Below are 24,709 nucleotides of genomic sequence, written 5' to 3' on the forward strand. Positions count from 1 at the left end.
AGTCTCCGAAGAGCTATCGACCCATAACCCTTCTCTGCCACCTGTTTAAGCTCTACGAAAGATTGATCCTCAACAGAATAGAGAAGATGGTTGACTCGAAGCTAATTCCACACCAAGCAGGCATTAGACCTGTAAAGTCGTGTACCAGTCAAATTCTGGCATTGACGGAACATATCGAGGATGGGTTTGAGAATAAGCTAATCACCGGGCTGGCACTAGTCGACCTAAGTTCCGCCTGTGATACAGTAGATCACCGGACACTACTGCATAAAACCTACGAGACCCTGAAAGACTACCACCTAGTCAAGATAATCGAATCCCTGCTCCAAAATAGACAGTTCTTCGTAATGCTTGAGGGGAAATAGAGTCGATGGCGGAATCAGAAAAATGGGCTCGCCCAAGGGAGAGTGTTGGCGCCAATCCTATTCAACATATATACAAATGACCAACCAACTCCAGACAAAACCAAAACTTTTGTATATGCAGACGACCTGGCAATAACAGTTCAAGGCAACAAGTTTGAAGCCATCGAGGAGAAACTAGAAACCACCCTTTCTACAATGTCAACCTACTGCAAAAAGAATTCTCTAAAACCCAATCCCTCCAAAACTCAAGTGAGTGCATTCCATCTGAACTCGAGGCAGGCAAAGTACGGGCTCAATGTTACCTGGGGTGGGACATTACTAGAACACACAGATACTCCCACCTACCTTGGCGTCGTGCTGGACAGAATTGACATACAAATATCATTGCGAAAAAACACGCAAAAATGTAGAAGCACGAAATTCCCTAATAAGAAAGCTGTCCAATAGCAAATGGGGTGCCAAACCTACCGTGGTCAGAACTTCAGCCCAAGCTTTGTGCTTCTCAACTGCCGAATATGCCTGCCCGGTATGGTGCAGATCCGTCCACACAAAAAAGGTAGATATTAGCTTGAATGAAACATACAGGATAGTGACAGGCTGCATGGAACCAACCCCCATAGAAAGTCTTCACAGGGCCGCAGGTTTCACAAACCCTGACTCACGTAGGAAAGCCCATGAACATACCGAGAAGCTAAAACAAACCTTTGATGCCCGTCACTCAATATTTGGCCTAGAGTGTGGCCCCAGCGGACTCAAATCCAGACGCCGTTTCCTAAGTTGCGCCTTAGTTGAGCCCCCCATCTACTATCCACTAAGAGAGGACCCACCAAGCTGCGTTTCTGGTGATTGGAAAACCTGGAGAATGCTTAACCGCATCAGAACTGTGGTGGCTCCTGTAAAATCTAATCTGATCAAATGAGGTTTGTTGGACGAAAGGACGACAAATGCGATTGCGGCACTCGACAGGACATGGAACATCTTCTACAATGCCCTGCCTGCCCCCACAGATGCACCCTCGACGATCTATGGCTGGCTAAAGAAGAAGCATTGGACATTGCCCAATACTGGGCAAACAAATTGTAGTTTCCGGACACGAAAAAGTAAAAAGTAAGCAGGAGATGTAGGGGAAATATGCCGTACGTGTGTGTTTCTGCGGGGGCTGTGGTGGAAGATCTGAGAGCCCACCAAATTAGAGAGCGGAGCAATTCGATTGGAGCTATAACAAGACGATTCAGTCCATAGAAAATGTTTCTCATGTGCTTGGTATCAGTAAAGTGCATCTCTCATCCACCTGATACAACACTGATGAGCCAGAACATTATGATGGTCGACCTGCTACCGAAATAAACCCGTGTAGGAGATAGTTGCGTAACCTGGCGAGGAATGATTACTAGTCAGACACATGTAGTATCAGTGAGTGTGCTGTCCGTGTGTAGAATGTGGAAGGCGCGCATTCTATCTGTTTGACCGAGAGCAGATTATAATGGCACTGAGGCTCGGTATGAGCATTTCGGAAACTGCACGACTTGTCGCGTGTTCGAGGAGTGCTGTGGCGAGTGTATTCAACACATGGCGAAACCATGGTGTAACCACGTCCAGACGTCGTGGGGTTGGATGTCGGACGTCGTAGGCTGGGCAGACTGGTAAAAAGGAACAGGCGGTGAACTGAGGCGGAATTAACATCAGACTTTAATGGTGGACAGAGTACAGGTGTGTCTGAACACACAGTGCACCGAACACTCCTGACGATGGGCCTCCCCAACCGACGACCCATGCATGTGCCATTGTTAACACCACGACATCGGCAGCTACGACTGAAATGGGGATATGACCATCGGCACTGGACGTTGGCATAGTGGCAGAGCGTTGCATGGTGTGATAAACCATGCCGATTGGGGGGCGCGAATCTGTTGACTTCTAAGAGAACAGTCCCTTGACATCTATACTGTGGGACGGAGACAAGTTGGCGACGGCTCCATTATGCTCTGGCGAACATTCACAAGGGCATCCGTGAATCCAGTGGAGCTCGTACAACATAATGTTTTCCGACGGCAATGGCATTTTTCAACAAGGTAATGCGCCATGTAACGAGGCCAGGAGTGCGGTAGAACGGTTCGAGAAGCACAGTGGCGAGTTCTAGTTGATGTGCTGGCCCCCCAATACGCCAGATCTGTCCTCCGCGGAATTTACGGAAATTAGGTGAATTCGTGTGCAGGTGTGGTGCCAACTCCCTCCAGCGACCTATCAGGGCCTCACTGCTTCCATGCCACGACGCGTTGCCACTATTATCCATCCCAAAGATGGACATAATGTTCTAACTGATCAATGTATAACTACCGGCTGATCAGTGTATAATTGGAGGATGTGGGAGGGTCACGCCAAAAGTAGTGCACAACATTTTTCAAAAATTCAAGTTCTGTTCTACGTCTTTCGTATTCATGGAGGTCATTCTTCCTGCTTGTATTCAAATTTAATTACGCTTCTTTCCGCAACGTGCTGTCGTAGCACTGCTTCAAGATGGCTACTTCACTTGATATTTGTCTGAAGCAACGTTTACTTATAGTGTTCCTGTGTTGTGACGACGAGACAGTGAAACACATTCACAAGATATTGAAGAAGGTGTATGAGGATGAAGCTGTTGACAGCAGTACAGCATGTGTCCGGGCGATCAGATTATGTGGTGAAAGTGGGCACACCAAGACTGGGGACCTCCCGCGCAGAACTACACAGGATCCTGACAGTGCGCAGCGTATTCACAGTAACAGTGAACAAACTGTCAACCCGACTGGCAGTGGTAGAAGCGAGTTGGCTGAGGCAGTTGAAGCTGAAAAAGGTTTGCCCCTGGTGGGTTCCGAAAATGTTGACGGATGCCCACGAAGAAACACGGTCGACATTGTGCAGCGTACTTTTGGAACAGTACAAGAATTCTGGAGATGGCTTCATTGCATGAATTGTGAAGGAAGATGGAACCTGATTGGATCACTCTGAAGCTGAGACGAAAAGGCGATCTATGGAATAGCTTACAGCAAACTTGCCAAAAAAGAAGAAATACAAAATTGCATTTTCAGTTGGAGGAGTGATGGCTACTTTGCTCTTTGATTCATAAGGAATGTTGCCTGTGGACATGCCACATGGAACCGCTCTCAGTTCTGACGTGCATGGTGGCAACACTTAAAAAGCTCCGTGCTCGAATGTGTCACGTTCGACGTCGGCAAAAACACGATGTTTTGCTGTTGCATGATAACGCCTGGCCACGTGTCAGGTGAAAACCACCAACGAGATAACATAGCTTGCATGGACGCAACTAACAATCAGCTCTGATCTGGTTTCGTGTGATTACCACCTCTTCAGCAAACTGAAGGAATCCCTCCACAGAACGAAATCTGAAGATGAAGTGAAGCCTGCTAAACAGTGACTGAAACTTGCAAAAACAGTTTTGCGCGATATAGAACTCATTCCATACTACCAAAAATTCCGTTTAGCATCCTTTTAAAAATCTCAGCTATTTTGCCAGTTGAAGTGCTACACGTTTAACCTAGTGCACTGGCCATTTGACGCAAGAGCGCGCGAGATTTGACAGATGAACGTTGATTTAGTTCCTATCAACTGTCCAGTGAAAATTTCATCCCAGTTAGACCCATACAAAATAATTATAACTACGAAGATTATAAGACGGTCTGCATAATAGTATTAAATAAAAAGAATTGTTCAAAATATTTATGTTTCGCGTCCTTTTGTGTTTCAGGCTCAAGCCTAGATCAGCTATGCGTAAATGCAGTCCTCCTTGGAAAGCATTCATAGTTAATATTTCTGATTAACTAGAACTCATTCCTGTTTCGTTTACCAGTTAAAAATGGACCATACAGCTACCGAACAGAGCCGCGTCTGACACTGTTCAATTGTCTATACCAGGGTTTCTCAAACTTTATTCCGCGGGACGCTGGTGCTCCATGGTAAGCGAACAAGTGCTCCGCGAAAAAACTATTAATAACTCTTCTGTGTTTTTAGTTATGATTTAAAATTGAAGTAATCACAGAATAAACAAATTTTGTGATCAATTTAAAATCTTCTGCGTTATAAGGCCGCGTCATATTTTCTCTAAAGTAATCGACATTTCGACCACTCTGCTGGGATCTCCCTCAGGATCTTTTCGGTGTTCAAATGGTTCAAATGGCTCTGAGCACTATGGGACTCAACATCTGTGGTCATCAGTCCCCTAGAACTTAGAACTACTTAAACCTGACTAACCTAAGGACATCACACACATCCATGCCCGAGGCAGGATTCGAACCTGCGACCGTAGCAGTCGCGCGGTTCCGGACTGAGCGCCTAGAACCGCTCGGCCACCACGGCCGGCTTTTTCGGTGTCCACTACTGCTAGAACTCTGTCAGAGACCAGTGTTGCGTTCACTTATAAAGGGGAGTTGTCCGGCGTTTGTGCTGGAGAAGTGGTAGTATTGGTTAAAATTCTTTTTTCTCGCTTCCCTCCTCCCACAAAATAATGAAACCAAAAAAAGTTGATCTCTTACTACATTTTCACTCTTAATGCAGTTAAATTACTGCATCAAGCATGACGTTTTAATTTATTACTTTTTTACTAACATCTCTATAGACATTAGATTTTCAAAACAGTGTCTACCTGTACACTGAAGGTACCTGGCAAATTATATCACAGTACGGCACATAGTTTAAGAGAGGTGATGTTTTATACATGGGAGTTAGATTCTTTCAAGCATCTTGGCCCGAGGTTACTGGGGATAAGGCTCAAGAACTTTTGCTGCGATGGTTCGGCTGACTCTTTCAGGATCCGAATACGATTGTAAAATCTAAGACCTCAGCTTATCCATCTCGCGAATACCCGAGTTGTTAGTAATACGGCGAGGCCCCAAGGCAAACGAAATATCGGCCCACGAGAAGTAAACATCGTGGGCGAGCTGAGCCGGTAGTGATTTCTGATCGCGCTGTGTGTAATTTTGTCGTTAGGACCACTCCACGGATAGGAACCTCAAACAGAAAAGCGCATGCCTGCCTCTGAGAGGCACCAGATAAGGGCGGCAATTTCTGCTTTGATCTTGGATAATCTGTCTTGTTTACGGAGCCAGAAGTCCAGGCAAGATGCGCACGTCTCTCTTACTCTTTTTTTTTTCTCGGTTTGTCTGAGGCTGAAGTGGCCGTCAGGTGCATGCCCGCGGCAGTAGATGGACAGATCCACAATGTTCACGTAGCACATCTGAAGTAACACTGCTTTTTATTTTCAGGTAATGAATCTAAAATGAATCTGTTGTATCCCCTCTACCTCGTGTGAATATTTAAATTTGTGTGCTGTTTATTGTACTCTGAAACGTTTGCGTGAGAAGAATGATACATCACAAATTACATCTTTACCATGATAGCATTGCTTAAAACTAATATGTTCGGTGTACTGGGTTATCGAAACCACATGATTTCATTTTGTTCGATAGGTACGTTTAATTATCTATCACTTCGAAAAAATAAAGTTACGTAATTCATGTCTGCACACATGGCACACATTGAAATCCTCACGTCATAGTACCGTAGTTTACCGCTAGAGGAGCGAAAACAAAATAATATGCGCTGTCAGTTAGCACCTTTTTACGACTACTGTTGCGACTTACGCCTTGTTACACTGCTGCGACAGCTGCACAATTCCTTGTAGGCATCCTGGCGAGTCCGCGTTGATACGTCTATGAATCTGTAACCGTGATACAGGGTGTGGTCATGGGCGCATCCAAACAAGATATCTCTTTTCTGCCATTCTGTCATACTTCCACGTCGTCTCGTCGTCCCATGCTACTGCACTGTTTGCTTAAAAGCGATTGGCAGAGACACACACCACTTGACTGTCATAACATATCAATGGTGTAGAGGCACGTGATCACCTGGTACCACTTCCACTCCATCTCTAGCGGTCCGTAGGAACCAGTGTGCGCATAAGGGAGTGACTAACACACCACGAAGGAATTATTCGAATCGGACGGAAATCGGTAGATTTGGTGCATATGTACACACAAACAAATGATTCCAGTATCAGAAAAATTGTATGATTTATTTCCGAGAAAGCACTTCACAAATTTAGGAAGTCAATAATACGTTGGTCCACCTCTGGCACTTATGCAAGCAGTTATTCGGTTTGGCACTGATTGACAGAGTTGTTGAATGGCCTCCTGAGGGATATCGTGCCAAATTCTGTCCAATTGGCGCGTTAGATCATCAAAATCCCAAGATGTTTGGAGGACCCTGCCGATAATGCTCCCAAGTGTGGAGAGATGTGGCGACCTAGCTGGCCAATCCAGTGTTTGGGAAGCTCATCATTGGGGCTCATTTCGAAGCAGGACTCATTACTGAAGACATTCTACGCCAGTCAATGAGATTTCAGGCCAAGGTCGTGTCTGGAGACGCCCCAGAGAGTGTCGGAATACCTACTTGACTGTCGCCCACCATACGGGCCGACCGTCCGGTAATGTCGGTCTGGAAAGCCTCCTAACACACCGGTACGTCGACGATATTCTACGCCCCGTTTTGTTGCCCTTAATGTTAAACCATCCTGGACTATCGTTTCACCAAGATAATGCCCTCCCGCGCACATTCGGCGAGAGTTTCTACCGCTTGTCTTCGTGCTTGCCAAACCCTACGTTGACGAAGTCGCCGGATTTCTTTCCAATTTAGAACGTTTGGAGCATTATGGACAGGGCCCTCCAACCAGCTTGGGATCTTTACGATTTAACGCGCCAATTGGACAGAATTTGGTACAATACCTGTCAGGTGGACATCTAGCAACTCTGTCAATCAGTGCCATGTCGAATAACTGCTCACATCTCAGTTTATGAAGGTCTTTCTGCTGAATAAATTATCCAATTGAAATTGTAATCATTTCTTGGTCTGTTCATGTGATGTAATCTACAGAACAATAAATGATTACAATTTTAATTGAATGACTTATTTAACAGAAATACCTTCATAAAATCAGATGGGAGCAGTTTTTCGGCTTGGCACTGTACCGATTTCCGTCTCATTCGGATTTTTCTTTAATGGCGCATCGTTTTTATTTTTGTTTTATTGTATTTGTAGAGTGTTTTTGTCCTGTGGGATTACTACACCGCCAGTGTTGGACGACAGCGGCAATAACCACTTACAGACAGCAGTGACAGCACTAGCAGTGGAGGATATATGAAGTGTTTGCGAGAGACGCAAGAAACATTAAGATCGTTGTCGTAATGCGGAAATGAACGATTTATCCGACGTCCGAAAGGGGGCATTTCGGAAGCGGCTGGGTTTGTAAGGTGTCTGCGTGCCGCCGCAGTTATATACGATACCGTTTGCGGAAATTGCCACGCAAAGAAGGAAATGCGTGAATTCAATTTATTTAGTTCCACAAGTTAAGTACATGACAAGTAGCAAATGGTTACATTTTCAGATCTGTACATGTTCTTTGAGCCCTACTATTCAGTATGTCGTGTGGTCACCATGCGCTGCAATTAGAGCTGCTATGCGCCGTGGCATTGAATCAATAAGGTTTTGAATACGTTCATCAGGGATTTCCCTCCACGCAGTTTGTATCCGAGCCCACAAATCCGTGACACCAGTTACTAAAGGACCGTGACGCACCAGGTGCCGGCCAAACATACCCATACATATTCGATGGGCGACATGTCAGGCGAACGTGCAGGCCAGGGAAGCAAAGCTATTCGTCGCTCTTCGAAGAAGGCCTGTACATTCCTCATGGCCGGGTATTGTCCTGTTGAAATGTGGCACGTGGAGATGCCTGAAGCAGGGAGACTACCTCAGGCTCCACGACCTCCGTTAGGTCCCGGTTGCTGTTCAAAGTGCCCGCAATACGTACGAGGCGAGATCTGTTGTTGTAACCAATGGCACCCCAAACCATCACACCTGATGTGTGCCCGCTTTGCCGCTCCACAATGCAGCTCTCAAGGTTGCACTCACCACGGTACCGCCGGACACATATGCGGCCATCACTCTAAGACACGTTGAAGCGGGTCTCATCCGAGAAGATTACAAGTCGCAACTCAGCACCCCAACGTGCCCATTTCAGTATGAGGAGATTATGGTTTCTGGACAGTGGAAACCGACGTAATGGTATGCGTGCAACCAGTCCAACCTGCAGCAGACGGGACGAACCGTCGATGCAGACAAGTTCACACCTGTCGCAGTGCTCCAGCGACGAGCCAACACTGTGGATGAAGCTGTACGGTCCGTAATGGCCATGCGGACGAGATGACGGCCATCCCTTGCTGTGGTCATGTTCCGTGGTCCAGTACCCGCTCGTCGCTGCGTACGACCTTCCTCTCTATCCACTGCTTCCACATACCCATCACTGTCGTAGTAACATGCCCCTTGCGAGCTGAAATGTCACGGTATGACAACCCCGTTCGAACTCGCTCGCATGCCGATATGGTTCCCTTTGACGTCGACGAGGCATACTGGCACTCACTGTATTGTTTCCACCTTGTGTGACAGCCCTGCACCGACTACACTAGGCGCAACACCGACCCTGTCGGACCGACACGAGACGTCTCTGCTCGACCTACGTGTACCCATCTCGCTGCAAAACGTATCACGTGTTGCTTGTACATCCACCGCCACTTCCACCAAGTCTAGCGCTATTCGGCTAATTCCTTCTCGGTGATGCACTTTTCACAAACGGCAGTGTAGTACACCGTACATGCCGGAATGGAGCTACCCAAAACCGGCGCCGAGGCAACTGTTGTGGAGAACGGTCCATGGATGACAGGGATGAACGGCGGCTCCGGGCATGTGTACGGGCAAATATACGTGCAACTGTTGAGCAGCTAACCGTCCAGATTAACCAAGGGGCTACAAACAATTTCTCCCCAGCGATCGTCTAGCGAACTTTGTTGCATATGGTTCTCCGCAGAAGACGCCTGGTTCCTGCAGTCATGCTGACTGCGACGAAGGCTGGAATTTGCAAGCTAGCACCGCAACTGTACGTTACCGAGTAGCGACAGATGGCCTTTTCAGGTGAGTCACGTTTTATGCTCCATCGGACAGCTCACCGTTGACGTGCACTACGTGAAACGTAACACACTGCAACAGTCGCCTGAAGTGCCCAGCCAGAGGGAGGGAGCCTTGTGATGTACTGAATGTTTTCGTGGCATTCCCTGGACCATCTCGTCGTTCTGGAAGGCACAATGGACCAACACAAGTATGTATTTATCTTTGTGGACCGTGCAACGTGTCACACAATTCGTAGTGTAAGTATGTGGTTCGAAGAATACCAGAACGTGTTTACCATACGCCCCTGGCCACCAAATCCCACTGGATTTAATCCCAATCAAAAATCTGTGGGACTACCAACCGAGAAGTCCAGCTCAGCTGACTATGGCACTGAAGCCGGTTTGGCTCCACATACCTCTCATTACCTTTGTGAATCTCATTGGCTCTCTTCCTGCACGTCTCGCAGCGATCCACGCAGCCAAGGTTGTTATTCAGGCTTTTGACAGTTGGTCACATTAGTGTGACTGGACAGTGCATTTTGTCCTATTTGGTTACTATGTCTTCTCGATAGAGATCTGTAAATCGTCTTTAGCTGGTTGGCTACAGAGTTGGATGGATTAACAAGTTGCCTTTTCTGACAATTCCGATAATATCTCCATGCCTGTGCCTTGATGTCTATCTTCCTCTCCCCCCCCCCCCCCCCCAAAAAAAAAAATTCAAATGGCTCTGAGCGCTATGGGACTTAACTTCTGAGGTAATCAGTCCCCTAGAAATTAGCACTACTTAAGCTTAAATAACCTAAGGACATCACACACATCCATGCTCGAGGCAGGATTCGAACCTGCGACCGTAGCGGTCGCGCGGTTCCAGACTGTAGCGTCTAGAACCGCTCGGCCACTCCGGCCGGCTCCTCTTCTTCCTCGGCTTTTCCCGCTTTATCACGGGTCGGCATTGTTATATGGATTTTGGCACTGTTGATGACAGTTGTTGGCCAGATGCTCTTCCTGAGGATACTCCCCACCCCTGGGGCGCAATCTGTCTACGTCCAGCGTGCTAGTGTGAGAACGTTTGCTAAATGTTTGCGTAGCGTGCATCTGAGGTTAGACGTGAACACCAGCCCGGTATTGACCTATTTGGATGTGAGAAACCGCCTAAAACCTTCATCTAGGCTGACTGTCTTACCAGTCTCTGTTATTAATCCAAGAGGCGGATTCGATCCTGGGCAGGCTAATCTCCCCGAATTCCGGTAGCGGCACTTTATTGCGCGAGACTATGCTGGCGGTTGCAATCTAGTCTGCATGTATTCCTTTAGTCTTGCATCCCAGTCATCTACAGTCCGGTCCTTTCATTTGCCGTCGCCATTCCAAAATGAGTGTGGATTTGCCTAAATCTCATTTAAATTGAGGGGGGTGCGGCAATGAGAATCTCACTCTACTTCTAATTCAGAGAATATATTAATAACATTTTCTGTAATAAAATTAATGCAGAGCGTAGACAATATTAAAGTGACCATCAATCTGTATGACCTCTCGGAACTGAACTGAATTTGAATGCTTCACACGTGTCTATGGCGCGGATTCCCCAGTTTGAAACGATTGCATTGGGGGGGTTCCCTACCGCGTCACCGAAATGGATGCGTGTCAGTCAGTGAGTTCGTCATGATATTTTGCTGTGCTTATAAAGCCGATATTATTGTGTTCAGATAACATTATATCCAAATTTTTACAGTGCTTATGCTAAGAAGCATGCCGACAAGTTGAAACACAAATGTGAGGAATAAGTTAAGCATTTGTGTAAGAAAGCCGAGCTGCAGTTAATCGGCAAGAATTCTCTCAGTGACCGTGTAAAGCAATTTTGAAATGCTACGTAATTATACGGTTTAAAGGAAGACACAAACAATGTTGTCTTTCATGTGCAAAGTAAGTTTTTTTCCCCCCAAGCAGTTCTCGTAGTGAGCATTACGTAGTTAGATATGCCGTTACACGACAATTTCTGGCGAAAGTACATTATTTTCCACTGGAGAACTATCGCGGTTTTCACAAATTGTCTTTCATGACATGTGGAAGAAACCGCTACGTGTGCCGCAAATACGCAACATTAAACGTATATAATATATCAATAAAAGGTCAATGTTGTTACGTCAAAACGGTGAATACTTTTTTCGTGGTGGCTTTTCGTCCGTCAGCCATTGTTTGTCCGTGCGAATACTAGTCAGGGCTGGCACGTTTAAAGTAAAGCGTTTTTCATCATGTGTTAAAATACTGTTTAATGCACCTACTACGTAAAACAAGTTTTTATTATATCGTATTAAACAATATTTAAAATAAATAAAAAATCATTTTCACGTATTATTACCCGACTACGTGTTAAATCTCATGTGATAGGGGAGGGGTTGGACCACATCTCACCAAGGGAGCAGGAAGGGGCTCCAAATTGTAAAAAAAAGTCACGTAATTAATGGACGTCCCCTTATCAAGGATACAGTTAATTAGCAACCGACCGACATGTCATACTGCGCCAGTGGCATCACTGGATGCGGTACGGAGGGGCGTGGGGTCAACAGACAGCTCTCCCGACGATTGTCAGATTTGATGGGTTGGAGCCGCTACTACACGGCCAAGTAGCTCCCCAGTTGGCATCGCGAGGTTAAGTACAACCAAATTGTGCTTGCATCCTGAGGCAGCACTTAGTTTTATTGCTAGAGGGCGAAGCACTGGACGTATGTGGGTCAACGCCTGCTGTTAGTTGCCGACAAGTTGTAAGTCGCTAGCCATAAATGGCAAGGCCACCGAGACCACGGCGTTTCTTTCCCCCCAAGCAGCGCCCGTAGTGAGCATTATGTGGTTAGATGCGCCGTTACACGACAATTTCTGGATAAAGTGCATTATTTTCCACTGGAGAGCTATTGCGGTTTTTACAAATTGTCTTTCACGGCATGTGGAAGTAACCGCTACATGTGCCACAAATAAGCAACACTCCATATTCCCAATCGTGAGCGCCACACTGCCGTTACTCCTGCCATTATTATTGGTAAAAGGCTTTACGCTAAACTTGTTCCACTTGTTTCTCTCTTCACAGTAGCAGAAAGTATAATTTGGAAATTAATTAAATGCACTGAAATGAACTGAATGGATGAAATCAGTGTAAATGGCAGTGAAAAAAAATGGTTGAAATGACTCTGACCACTATGGCACTTAACATCTGAGGTCATCAGTCCCCTAGAACTTAGAACTACTTAAACCAGCTAACCTAAGGATATCAAACACATCCATGCCCGAGACAGTATTCGAATCTGCGACCGTAGCGGCCGCGCGGTTCCAGACTGAAACGCCTAGAACCGCTCGGCCACAGCGGCCGGCACTGACAGTGACACAAAATGTTATCAGTAGAGCAGTAGAGGCGATCTGCACGCGCATCAAAGGCGCTTCAGCTACGGGGGCGGCGGGGGGGGGGGGGGGGGGGGGGGGAGGCGACTCGCGAGTACTCGTAGCGAAAGGGAAATCGGCGAAGAATGGTAATCGATCACCTGCAGTGAAAACTGCTCTCATGTTAAGTCCATCTTCAATGAATACATTATTTCTTAATGTTAATATTTTGATTTTTACATTTTATTCACTGTTTGCATAATGGAAATCAGCGTTTGGCGTCATTGGCCGGGAGGCCCCTTACTGGGCAGATCCGGCCGCCTTGGTGCAGGTCTTATTACATTCGGCGACCTACGCGCCGGATGGGGATGAAATGATTATGGAGACAACGCAGCCAGGCCTTGAGCGGAGAAAATCCCCGACCGAGCCGGAAATCAAACCTTGACCTGTAGGGCGGCAGTCCGTCACGCTGACCACAGGTGGACAGGTGAGTACGGCAAACTCATCCTGATGCTCTTCGAACCACTTACGTACAATGCGAGCTGTGACACCCTGCGTTATCATGCTGGTAGACGCCATCATGCCGAGGAAAAACAAAGTGCATATAGGAGCATACAAGGCCGCCAAAGATAGAGGCATCCATTGTGCCTTCCAGAATGACTAGATCCGGCCTGGACCATTGCAGCGATTGTTGCCGGGTGTTTGCTTTCAGTTCGGTGGAGCTTGAAACATGAGTCATCTGAGAAGACTACCTGTCGCCACACAGTGAACGTCCATTTGCGGTATTATCGTGCAAATTCCAGCCTTCGTCCCGATGAACAACAGTCAGCGTGGGTGCGTGAACCATGCTTGCTGCAGGGGCCCACACGCAGGAGCGTTCGTTGAACAGTTGAGGATACACTGCTGGTAGCCCCTTTGTTCATCAGGGTGGGATATAAGAAATATATCGCAAAAATTTCAGCCATTTGGTGTGCATAGCTGTCTTTAAATCAGCGGCTGGATTTTGGTACCCAAAAACCATGTTTTTCGAGTTTTCTCAGGAACCGCACTTGAACTAAATGGTACCTTCATAAGCCCCATAAGGCGCACATCTAATGCAAAATGAGTCAACCGAGTTGCTTAATCTGCCTGAGCTGGAGGAAGTGTGTAATATTCAGACTGATCTTGTGCTGCAGGGTAGTTACAATAAGATGATTTTTCGGTTGCGTATACGGATGGTCCCTAGACCAAGCCAAGAACTATACAAAACAGTTAATCCTACCTTTCATTCACCAAAAGAACCCATGGTATGAGGTCCGAAAAACCCCGTTTTTATGTGCGGCATTTTGGAACATTATTAGGTAGCTCATCCTGTCACAAGCGTACCGATAAGCAGAAAGACCCGTTATTGTATCATTACTCGATTACAGCGTATTAATTTGTTTCGTATAATCTGCTGTTAAACATGGGTCTCAGTTTTCGTACGAAATCTTTACAGGACTTTAGCGGAACCTTTTACTTGAAACAACTTATCGTCGCAGCTGTAACTGTTAACATCATTTTCTCACAGATTTTGAATTACCTTCTTTCTGCCTATATTCTCCCATCACCATCTCCCTCCACCATGTATACACCGTATGTGTGTGTGTGTGTGTGTGTGTGTGTGTGTGTGTGTGTGTGTGTTGTGTGTGAGAGAGAGAGAGAGAGAGAGATGGAAAGGGGGGGGGGGGAGACAATGCCGGAACTTACGCGTAACATCATCATCATCATCATCATTTAAGACTGATTATGCCTTTCAGCGTTCAGTCTGGAGCATAGCCCCCTTATAAAATTCCTCCATGATCCCCTATTCAGTGCTAACATTGGTGCCTCTTCTGATGTTAAACCTATTACTTCAAAATCATTCTGAACCGAATCCAGGTACCTTCTCCTTGGTCTGCCCCGACTCCTCCTACCCTCTACTGCTGAACCCATGAGTCTCTAGGGTAACCTTGCTTCTCCCATGCGTGTAACATGACCCCACCATCTAAGCCTGTTCGCTCTGACTGCTACATCTATAGAGTTCATTCCCAGTTTTTCTTTGATTTCCTCATTGTGGACACCCTCCTGCCATTGTTCCCATCTACTAGTACCTGCAATCATACTAGCTACTTTCATATCCGTAACCTCAACCTTGTTGATAAGGTAACCTGAATCCACCCAGCTTTCGCTCCCATACAACAAAGTTGGTCGAAAGATTGAACGGTGCACAGATAACTTAGTCTTGGGACTGACTTCCTTCTTGCAGAAGAGAGTAGATCGTAGCTGAGCGCTCACTGCATTAGCTTTGCTACACCTCGCTTCCAGTTCTTTCACTATGTTGCCATCCTGTGAGAATATGCATCTTAAGTACTTGAAACGCCTAACATATTAATTTAAAATTATTTAATGCCAGTGTTTAACCATACATTTGGAACGCAGGTTTGGTGATTTGTTCAGTTGGCAGACCGTTCCGCGGTTGAAGGCTTGGAGCGCAACCTGTAATTAATATCGAGATGGACTGCTTGCACCCAGTGTGCTGTCCGAGGCGGCTACCGAGGTGCTGCCCAAGTTCGTGCTCCCACCCGGATCCTAGGCCGGTTCTTCAACCCGAAGCGTGACGTCTTACTAAAAAACTCCCAAGATCGACCGGCTGGCGTAAAAGGTCTCTAGCTTATAAGCAGCTGTAACAATAAAAAACATTAGCTCCTGCATCTTTCATTTAGTAGGAACAGGATGCACGGTTTACTCAAACGATTGTTTTCCATTCGTGGTAGATGGCGCTATAATCTAAAAATATCGGGATTGCCTGTTTTTGCAATTAAGAGCCGAATCATTTGATTCTACGCTTCATTTACGAAGTAAATGTAAACCTTTGCGTTTACGCATTTGTTGTGAATTGCAGTTATTACAATGAAATGAATACCCTTAGCTGAATACAGGCGTTGATATAAGTCAACGGGGACAGTTGAAAATGTGTGCCCCGACCAGAACTCGAACCCAGGATCTCCCGCTTACATGGCAGACGCTCTACCCAACCCACTTGTGTGTGTGTGTGTGTGTGTGTGTGTGTGTGTGTGTGTTCGTTGCGTTTGGTCTGAGCGGACGTCACATGACATCCGTTCAAGTTGATCGCTAATTCCTTTACTCAGTTTTTTTATTACAGAGGGCCACCGCCTCTCTGATCGAACACGCTGATGTACCGTGCCGGCCTTATTGTCCGCACTATATTCACAGTGCCCCTGCCCATCATACTCATTACTCGCGGCTTTACCGCCGATTCCCGTAAGAGTTCGGGCACTGTTTGTGAGTGCGCACAGAAGAAGATGGTCAAATGCCCGGTGAGCCTTAAATATATAATTGCAGTTATGGTGAGAGGAAAGGGGATGCACCGGAATCTAGCATCCCGATGGAAATAGAAAGCTATTACATCCACGTCGTCGTTCCTGGATCATGCTAAACTAGCTTCTAACCAGACACTGAAACGGGCAACCATATTGTACTGAACAAGCAAATTTACAACATTAAAGTAAAATTCTAACATATATCATCTCTTTCAAGTCAAAGGTTTACATTTACATCGTCAATGAAATGTAGAATCAAATGCGTCAGTTCTTAATTGCAGAAACATGCACACTTGGTATTTGTCGTTTACATCGATATGTACCACGAATAAAAAACAATGTTTTGAGTAAGCCGTACATATTTTTTAGCGTAGAATCCGAATAGGCAACAAAAATGGGGGAGGGGGGGCTACCATTTGAATATATGAAGGTGACCACGCCCACGCAGGATAACCATAGCTAAGTCTGGATCCACAAGCCACTTGCTGTTACTGTTGATACAGATTATCCACGCGTTTGTCAACACATATATCAGTATTTAATACTCCTCTCTCTCTCTCTCTCTCTTTTTTTTTTTTTCCCCGTCAGTCTACTGACTGGTTTGATGCGGCTCGCCACGAATTCCTTTCTACATCTACATCTACATTGATACCCCGCAAGCCACCCAACGGTGTGTGGCGGAGGGCACTTTACGTGCCACTGTCATTACCTCCCTTTCCTGTTCCAGTCGCGTATGGTTCGCGGGAAGAACGACTGTCTGAAAGCCTCCGTGCGCGCTCTAATCTCTCTAATTCTACATTCGTGATCTCCTCGGGAAGTATAAGTAGGGGGAAGCAATATATTCGATACCTCATCCAGAAACGCACCCTCTCGAAACCTGGCGAGCAAGCTACACCGCGATGCAGAGCGCCTCTCTTGCAGAGTCTGCCACTTGAGTTTATTAAACATCTCCGTAACGCTATCACGGTTACCAAATAACCCGGTGACGAAACGCGCCGCTCTTCTTTGGATCTTCTCTATCTCCTCTGTCAACCCGACCTGGTACGGATCCCACACTGATGAGCAATACTCAAGTATAGGTCGAACGAGTGTTTTGTAAGCCATCTCCTTTGTTGGTGGACTACATTTTCTAAGCACTCTCCCAATGAATCTCAACCTGGTACCCGCCTTACCAACAATTAATTTTATATGATCATTCCACTTCAAATCGTTCCGTACGCATACTCCCAGATATTTTACAGAAGTAACTGCTACCAGTGTTTGTTCCGCTATCATATAATCATACAATAAAGGATCCTTCTTTCTATGTATTCGCAATACATTACATTTGTCTATGTTAAGGGTCAGTTGCCACTCCCTGCACCAAGTGCCTATCTGCTGCAGATCTTCCTGTATTTCGCTACAATTTTCTAATGCAGCAACTTCTCTGTATACTACAGCATCATCCGCGAAAAGCCGCATGGAACTTCCGACACTATCTACTAAGTCATTTATATATATTGTGAAAAGCAATGGTCCCATAACACTCCCCTGTGGCACGCCAGAGGTTACTTTAACGTCTGTAGACGTCTCTCCATTGATAACAACATGCTGTGTTCTGTTTGCTAAAAACTCTTCAATCCAGCCACACAGCTGGTCTGATATTCCGTAGGCTCTTACTTTGTTTATCAGGCGACAGTGCGGAACTGTATCGAACGCCTTCCGGAAGTCAAGAAAAATAGCATCTACCTGGGAGCCTGTATCTAATATTTTCTGGGTCTCATGAACAAATAAGGCGAGTTGGGTCTCACACGATCGCTGTTTCCGGAATCCATGTTGATTCCTACATAGTAGATTCTTGGTTTCCAGAAATGACATGATACGCGAGCAAAAAACATGTTCTAAAATTCTACAAGAGATCGACGTAAGAGATATAGGTCTATAGTTTTGCGCATCTGCTCGATGACCCTTCTTGAAGACTGGGACTATCTGTGCTCTTTTCCAATCATTTGGAACCCTCCGTTCCTCTAGAGACTTGCGGTACACGGCTGTTAGAAGGGGGGCAAGTTCTTTCGCGTACTCTGTGTAGAATCGAATTGGTCTCCCGTCAGGTCCAGTGGACTTTCCTCTATTGAGTGATTCCAGTTGCTTTTCTATTCCTTGGACACTTATTTCGATGTCAGCCATTTTTTCGTTTGTGCGAGGATTTAGAGAAGGAACTGCAGTGCGGTCTTCCTCTGTGAAACAGCTTTGGAAAAAGGTGTTTAGTATTTCAGCTTTACGCGTGTCATCCTCTGTTTCAATGCCATCATCATCCCGTAGTGTCTGGATATGCTGTTTCGAGCCACTTACTGATTTAACGTAAGACCAGAACTTCCTAGGATTTTCTGTCAAGTCGGTACATAGAATTTTACTTTCGAATTCAATGAACGCTTCACGCATAGCCCTCCTTACGCTAACTTTGACATCGTTTAGCTTCTGTTTGTCTGAGAGGTTTTGGCTGCGTTTAAACTTGGAGTGGAGCTCTCTTTGCTTTCGCAGTAGTTTCCTAACTTTGTTGTTGTACCACGGTGGGTTTTTCCCGTCCCTCACAGTTTTACTCGGCACGTACCTGTCTAAAACGCATTTTACGATTGCCTTGAACTTTTTCCATAAACACTCAACATTGTCAGTGTCGGAACAGAAATTTTCGTTTTGATCTGTTAGGTAGTCTGAAATCTGCCTTCTATTACTCTTGCTAAACAGATAAACCTTCCTCCCTTTTTTTATATTCCTATTAACTTCCATATTCAGGGATGCTGCAACGGCCTTATGATCACTGATTCCCTGTTCTGTACATACAGAGTCGAAAAGTTCGGGTCTGTTTGTTATCAGTAGGTCCAAGATGTTATCTCCACGAGTCGGTTCTCTGTTTAATTGCTCGAGGTAATTTTCGGATAGTGCACTCAGTATAATGTCACTCGATGCTCTGTCCCTACCACCCGTCCTAAACATCCGAGTGTCCCAGTCTATATCTGGTAAATTGAAATCTCTACCTAAGACTATAACATGCTGAGAAAATTTATGTGAAATGTATTCCAAATTTTCTCTCAGTTGTTCTGCCACTAATGCTGCTGAGTCGGGAGGTCGGTAAAAGGAGCCAATTATTAACCTAGTTCGGTTGTTTAGTGTAACCTCCACCCATAATAATTCACAGGAACTATCCACTTCTACTTCACTACAGGATAAACTACTACTAACAGCGATGAACACTCCACCACCGGTTGCATGCAATCTATCCTTTCTAAACACCGTCTGTACCTTTGTAAAAATTTCGGCAGAATTTATCTCTGGCTTAAGCCAGCTTTCTGTACCTATAACGATTTCAGCTTCGGTGCTTTCTATCAGCGCTTGAAGTTCCGGTACTTTACCAACGCAGCTTCGACAGTTGACAATTACAATACCGATTGCTGCTTGGTCCCCGCATGTCCTGACTTTGCCCCACACCCGTTGAGGCTGTTGCCCTTTCTGTACTTGCCCAAGGCCATCTAACCTAAAAAACCGCCCAGCCCACGCCACACAACCCCTGCTACCCGTGTAGCCGCTTGTTGCGTGTAGTGGACTCCTGACCTATCCAGCGGAACCCGAAACCCCACCACCCTATGGCGCAAGTCGAGGAATCTGCAGCCCACACGGTCGCAGAACCGTCTCAGCCTCTGATTCAGACCCTCCACTCGGCTCTGTACCAAAGGTCCGCAGTCAGTCCTGTCGACGATGCTGCAGATGGTGAGCTCTGCTTTCATCCCGCTAGCGAGGCTGGCAGTCTTCACTAAATCAGATAGCCGCCGGAAGCCAGAGAGGATTTCCTCCGATCCATAGCGACACACATCATTGGTGCCGACATGAGCGACCACCTGCAGATGGGTGCACCCTGTACCCTTCATGGCATCCGGAAGGACCCTTTCCACATCTGGAATGACTCCCCCCGGTATGCACACGGAGTGCACATTGGTTTTCTTCCCCTCTCTTGCTGCCATTTCCCTAAGGGGCCCCATTACGCGCCTGACGTTGGAGCTCCCAACTACCAGTAAGCCCACCCTCTGCGACTGCCCGGATCTTGCAGACTGAGGGGCAACCTCTGGAACAGGACAAGCAGCCATGTCAGGCCGAAGATCAGTATCAGCCTGAGACAGAGCCTGAAACCGGTTCGTCAGACAAACTGGAGAGGCTTTCCGTTCAGCCCTCCGGAATGTCTTTCGCCCCCTGCCACACCTTGAAACGACCTCCCACTCTACCACAGGTGAGGGATCAGCCTCAATGCGGGCAGTATCCCGGGCAACCACAGTCGTAGTCCGATCAGGGGATGCGTGGGACGAGCTGGCCGTCCCCGGCAAACCCCCATCCGGACCCCCACAGTGATGCCCATTGGCAACAGCCTCAAGCTGTGTGACCGAAGCCAACACTGCCTGAAGCTGGGAGCGAAGGGATGCCAACTCAGCCTGCATTCGAACACAGCAGTTGCAGTCCCTATCCATGCTAAAAACTGTTTTGCAAAGAACGTCTGAACTAATCTACAGAGAGCGCAAACAAATCGACAAAATTTAAACGGTTATTAAAATACAAGATTGCCTAGTAAATGCAGTAATGCTGCTACTTGCGCACTGCTGACACTGCAGACTAAGCGAAATTACACTATTCAGGTACTAAAACACGATGCTACACTCTCAAATACTATAATACGCCCGAAATTTATGAATTAAACAATGCAAGTACCAAAAACACGCAAAGAAATTAAGAATTAAACTATGTAACAAATGAGTGAGCTAGGAGTATACGACTTGCTGCTGCAGCTGCTTAACCAACGGCGGCAGGGAGCACACTGAGTGCGACCAACCGACACTGGCCGTTCAAAACAAAACAGTAGACAAACGACTACGCGAATTTACACTATTCAGGTACTAAAACGCGATGCTACACTCTCAAATACTATAATACGCCCGAAATTTATGAATTAAACAATGCAAGTACCAAAAACACGCAAAGAAATTAAGAATTAAACTATGTAACAAATGAGTGAGCTAGGAGTATACGACTTGCTGCTGCAGCTGCTTAACCAACGGCGGCAGGGAGCACACTGAGTGCGACCAACCGACACTGGCCGTTCAAAACAAAACAGTAGACAAACGACTACGCGAATTTACACTATTCAGGTACTAAAACGCGGTGATACAACTCTCAAATACTATAATACGCCCGAAATTTATGAATTAAACAATGCAAGTACCAAAAACACGCAAAGAAATTAAGAATTAAACTATGTAACAAATGAGTGAGCTAGGAGTATACGACTTGCTGCTGCAGCTGCTTATCCAACGGCGGCAGGGAGCACACTGAGTGCGACCAACCGACACTGGCCGTTCAAAACAAAACAGTAGACAAACGACTACGTGAATTTACACTATTCAGGTACTAAAACGCGATGCTACAACTCTCAAATACTATAATACGCCCGAAATTTATGAATTAAACAATGCAAGTACCAAAAACACGCAAAGAAATTAAGAATTAAACTATGTAACAAATGAGTGAGCTAGGAGTATACGACTTGCTGCTGCAGCTGCTTATCCAACGGCGGCAGGGAGCACACTCCTGTGTTAACCTCTTCATCTCAGAGTAGCACTTGCAACCTACGTCCTCAATTATTTGCTTGACGTATTCCAATCTCTGTCTTCCTCTACAGTTTTTGCCCTCTACAGCTCCCTCTAGTACCATGGAAGTCATTCCCTCATGTCTTAGCAGATGTCCTATCATCCTGTCCCTTCTCCTTATCAGTGTTTTCCACATATTCCTTTCCTCTCCGATTCTGCGTAGAACCTCCTCATTCCTTGCCTTATCAGTCCACCTAATTTTCAACATTCGTCTGTAGCACCACATCTCAAATGCTTCGATTCTCTTCTGTTCCGGTTTTCCCACAGTCCATGTTTCACTACCATACAATGCTGTACTCCAGACGTACATCCTCAGAAATTTCTTCCTCAAATTAAGGCCGGTATTTGATATTAGTAGACTTCTCTTGGCCAGAAATGCCTTTTTTGCCATAGCGAGTCTGCTTTTAATGTCCTCCTTGCTCCTTCCGTCATTGGTTATTTTACTGCCTAGGTAGCAGAATTCCTTAACTTCATTGACTTCGTGACCATCAATCCTGATGTTAAGTTTCTCGCTGTTCTCATTTCTACTACTTCTCATTACCTTCGTCTTTCTCCGATTCATTCTCAAACCATACTGTGTACTCATTAGACTGTTCATTCTGTTTAGCAGATCATTTAATTCTTCTTCACTTTCACTCAGGATAGCAACGTCATCAGCGAATCGTATCATTGATATCCTTTCACCTTGTATTTTAATTCCACTCCTGAACCTTTCTTTTATTTCCATCATTGCTTCCTCGATGTACAGATTGAAGAGTAGGGGCGAAAGGCTACAGCCTTGTCTTACACCCTTCTTAATACGAGCACTTCGTTCTTGATCGTCCACTCTTATTATTCCCTCTTGGTTGTTGTACATATTGTATATGACCCGTCTCTCCCTATAGCTTACCCCTACTTTTTTCAGAATCTCGAACAGCTTGCACCATTTTATATTGTCGAACGCTTTTTCCAGGTCGACAAATCCTATGAAAGTGTCTTGATTTTTCTTTAGCCTTGCTTCCATTATTAGCCGTGACGTCAGAATTGCCTCTCTCGTCCCTTTACTTTTCCTAAAGCCAAACTGATCGTCACCTAGCGCATTCTCAATTTTCTTTTCCATTCTTCTGTATATTATTCTTGTAAGCAGCTTCGATGCATGAGCTGTTAAGCTGATTGCGCGATAATTCTCGCACTTGCCAGCTCTTGCCGTCTTCGGAATTGTGTGGATGATGCTTTTCCGGAAGTCAGATGGTATATCGCCAGACTCATATATTCTACACACCAACGTGAATAGTCGTTTTGTTGCCACTTCCCCCAATGATTTTAGAAATTCTGATGGAATGTTATCTATCCCTTCTGCCTTATTTGACCGTAAGTCCTCCAAAGATCTTTTAAATTCCGAGTCTAATACTGGATCCCCTATCTCTTCTAAATCGACTCCTGTTTCTTCTTCTATCACATCAGACAAATCTTCACCCTCATAGAGGCTTTCAATGTATTCTTTCCACCTATCTGCTCTCTCCTCTGCATTTAACAGTGGAATTCCCATTGCACTCTTAATGTTACCACCGTTGCTTTTAATGTCACCAAAGGTTGTTTCGATTTTCTTGTATGCTGAGTCTGTCCTTCCGACAATCATATCTTTTTCGATGTCTTCACATTTTTCCTGCAGCCACTTCGTCTTAGGTTCCCTGCACTTCCTATTTATTTCATTCCTCAGCGACTTGTATTTCTGTATTCCTCATTTTCCCGGAACATGTTTGTACTTCCTCCTTTCATCAATCAACTGAAGTATTTCTTCTGTTACCCATGGTTTCTTCGCAGCTACCTTCCTTGTACCTATGTTTTCCTTCCCAACTTCTGTGATGGCCCTTTTTAGAGATGTCCATTCCTCTTCAACTGTACTGCCTACTGCGCTATTCCTTATTGCTGTATCTATAGCGTTAGAGAACTTCAAACGTATCTCGTCATTCCTTAGTAGTTCCGTACCCCACTTGTTTGCGTATTGATTCTTCCTGACTTATGTCTTGAACTTCAGCCTACTCTTCATCACTACTATATTGTGATATGAGTCTATATCTGCTCCTGGGTACGCCTTACAATCCAGTATCTGATTTCGGAATCTCTGTCTGACCATGATGTAATCTAATTGAAATCTTCCCGTATCTCCCGGCCTTTTCCAAGTATACCTCCTCCTCTTGTGATTCTTGAACAGGGTATTCGCTATTACTAGCTGAAACTTGTTACAGAACTCAATTAGTCTTTCTCTTCTTTCATTCCTTGTCCCAAGCCCATATTCTCCTGTAACCTTTTCTTCTACTCCTTCCCCTACAACTGCATTCCAGTCGCCCATGACTATTAGATTTTCGTCCCCCTTTACATACTGCATTACCCTTTCAATATCCTCATACACTTTCTCTATCTGTTCATCTTCAGCTTGCGACGTCGGCATGTATACCTGAACTATCGTTGTCGGTGTTGGTCTGCTGTCGATTCTGCTGAACTGTTCACAGTAACACACCCTCTGCCCTACCTTCCTATTCATAACGAATCCTACACCTGTTATACCATTTTCTGCTGCTGTTGATATTACCCGATACTCATCTGACCAGAAATCCTTGTCTTCCTTCCACTTCACTTCACTGACGCCTACTATATCTAGATTGAGCCTTTGCATTTCCCTTTTCAGTTTTTCTAGTTTCCCTACCACGTTCAAGCTTCTGACATTCCACGCCCCGACTCGTAGAACGTTATCCTTTCGTTGGTTATTCAATCTTTTTCTCATGGTAACCTCCCCCTTGGCAGTCCCCTCCCGGAGATCCGAATGGGGGACTATTCCGGAATCTTTTGCCAATGGAGAGAGCATCATGACACTTCTTCAATTACAGAATGAAGAAATAGGACATAAACGTTGAAAACATATATTTAACTTCCACTATAACACTGTTTGCTTACAAAATTTCTCACCTGTAATGTTAATAGATATTATTGCACTATTT

Source organism: Schistocerca serialis, chromosome 8 (genome assembly GCF_023864345.2).
Source record: "Schistocerca serialis cubense isolate TAMUIC-IGC-003099 chromosome 8, iqSchSeri2.2, whole genome shotgun sequence".
NCBI lineage: Eukaryota > Metazoa > Arthropoda > Insecta > Orthoptera > Acrididae > Schistocerca > Schistocerca serialis.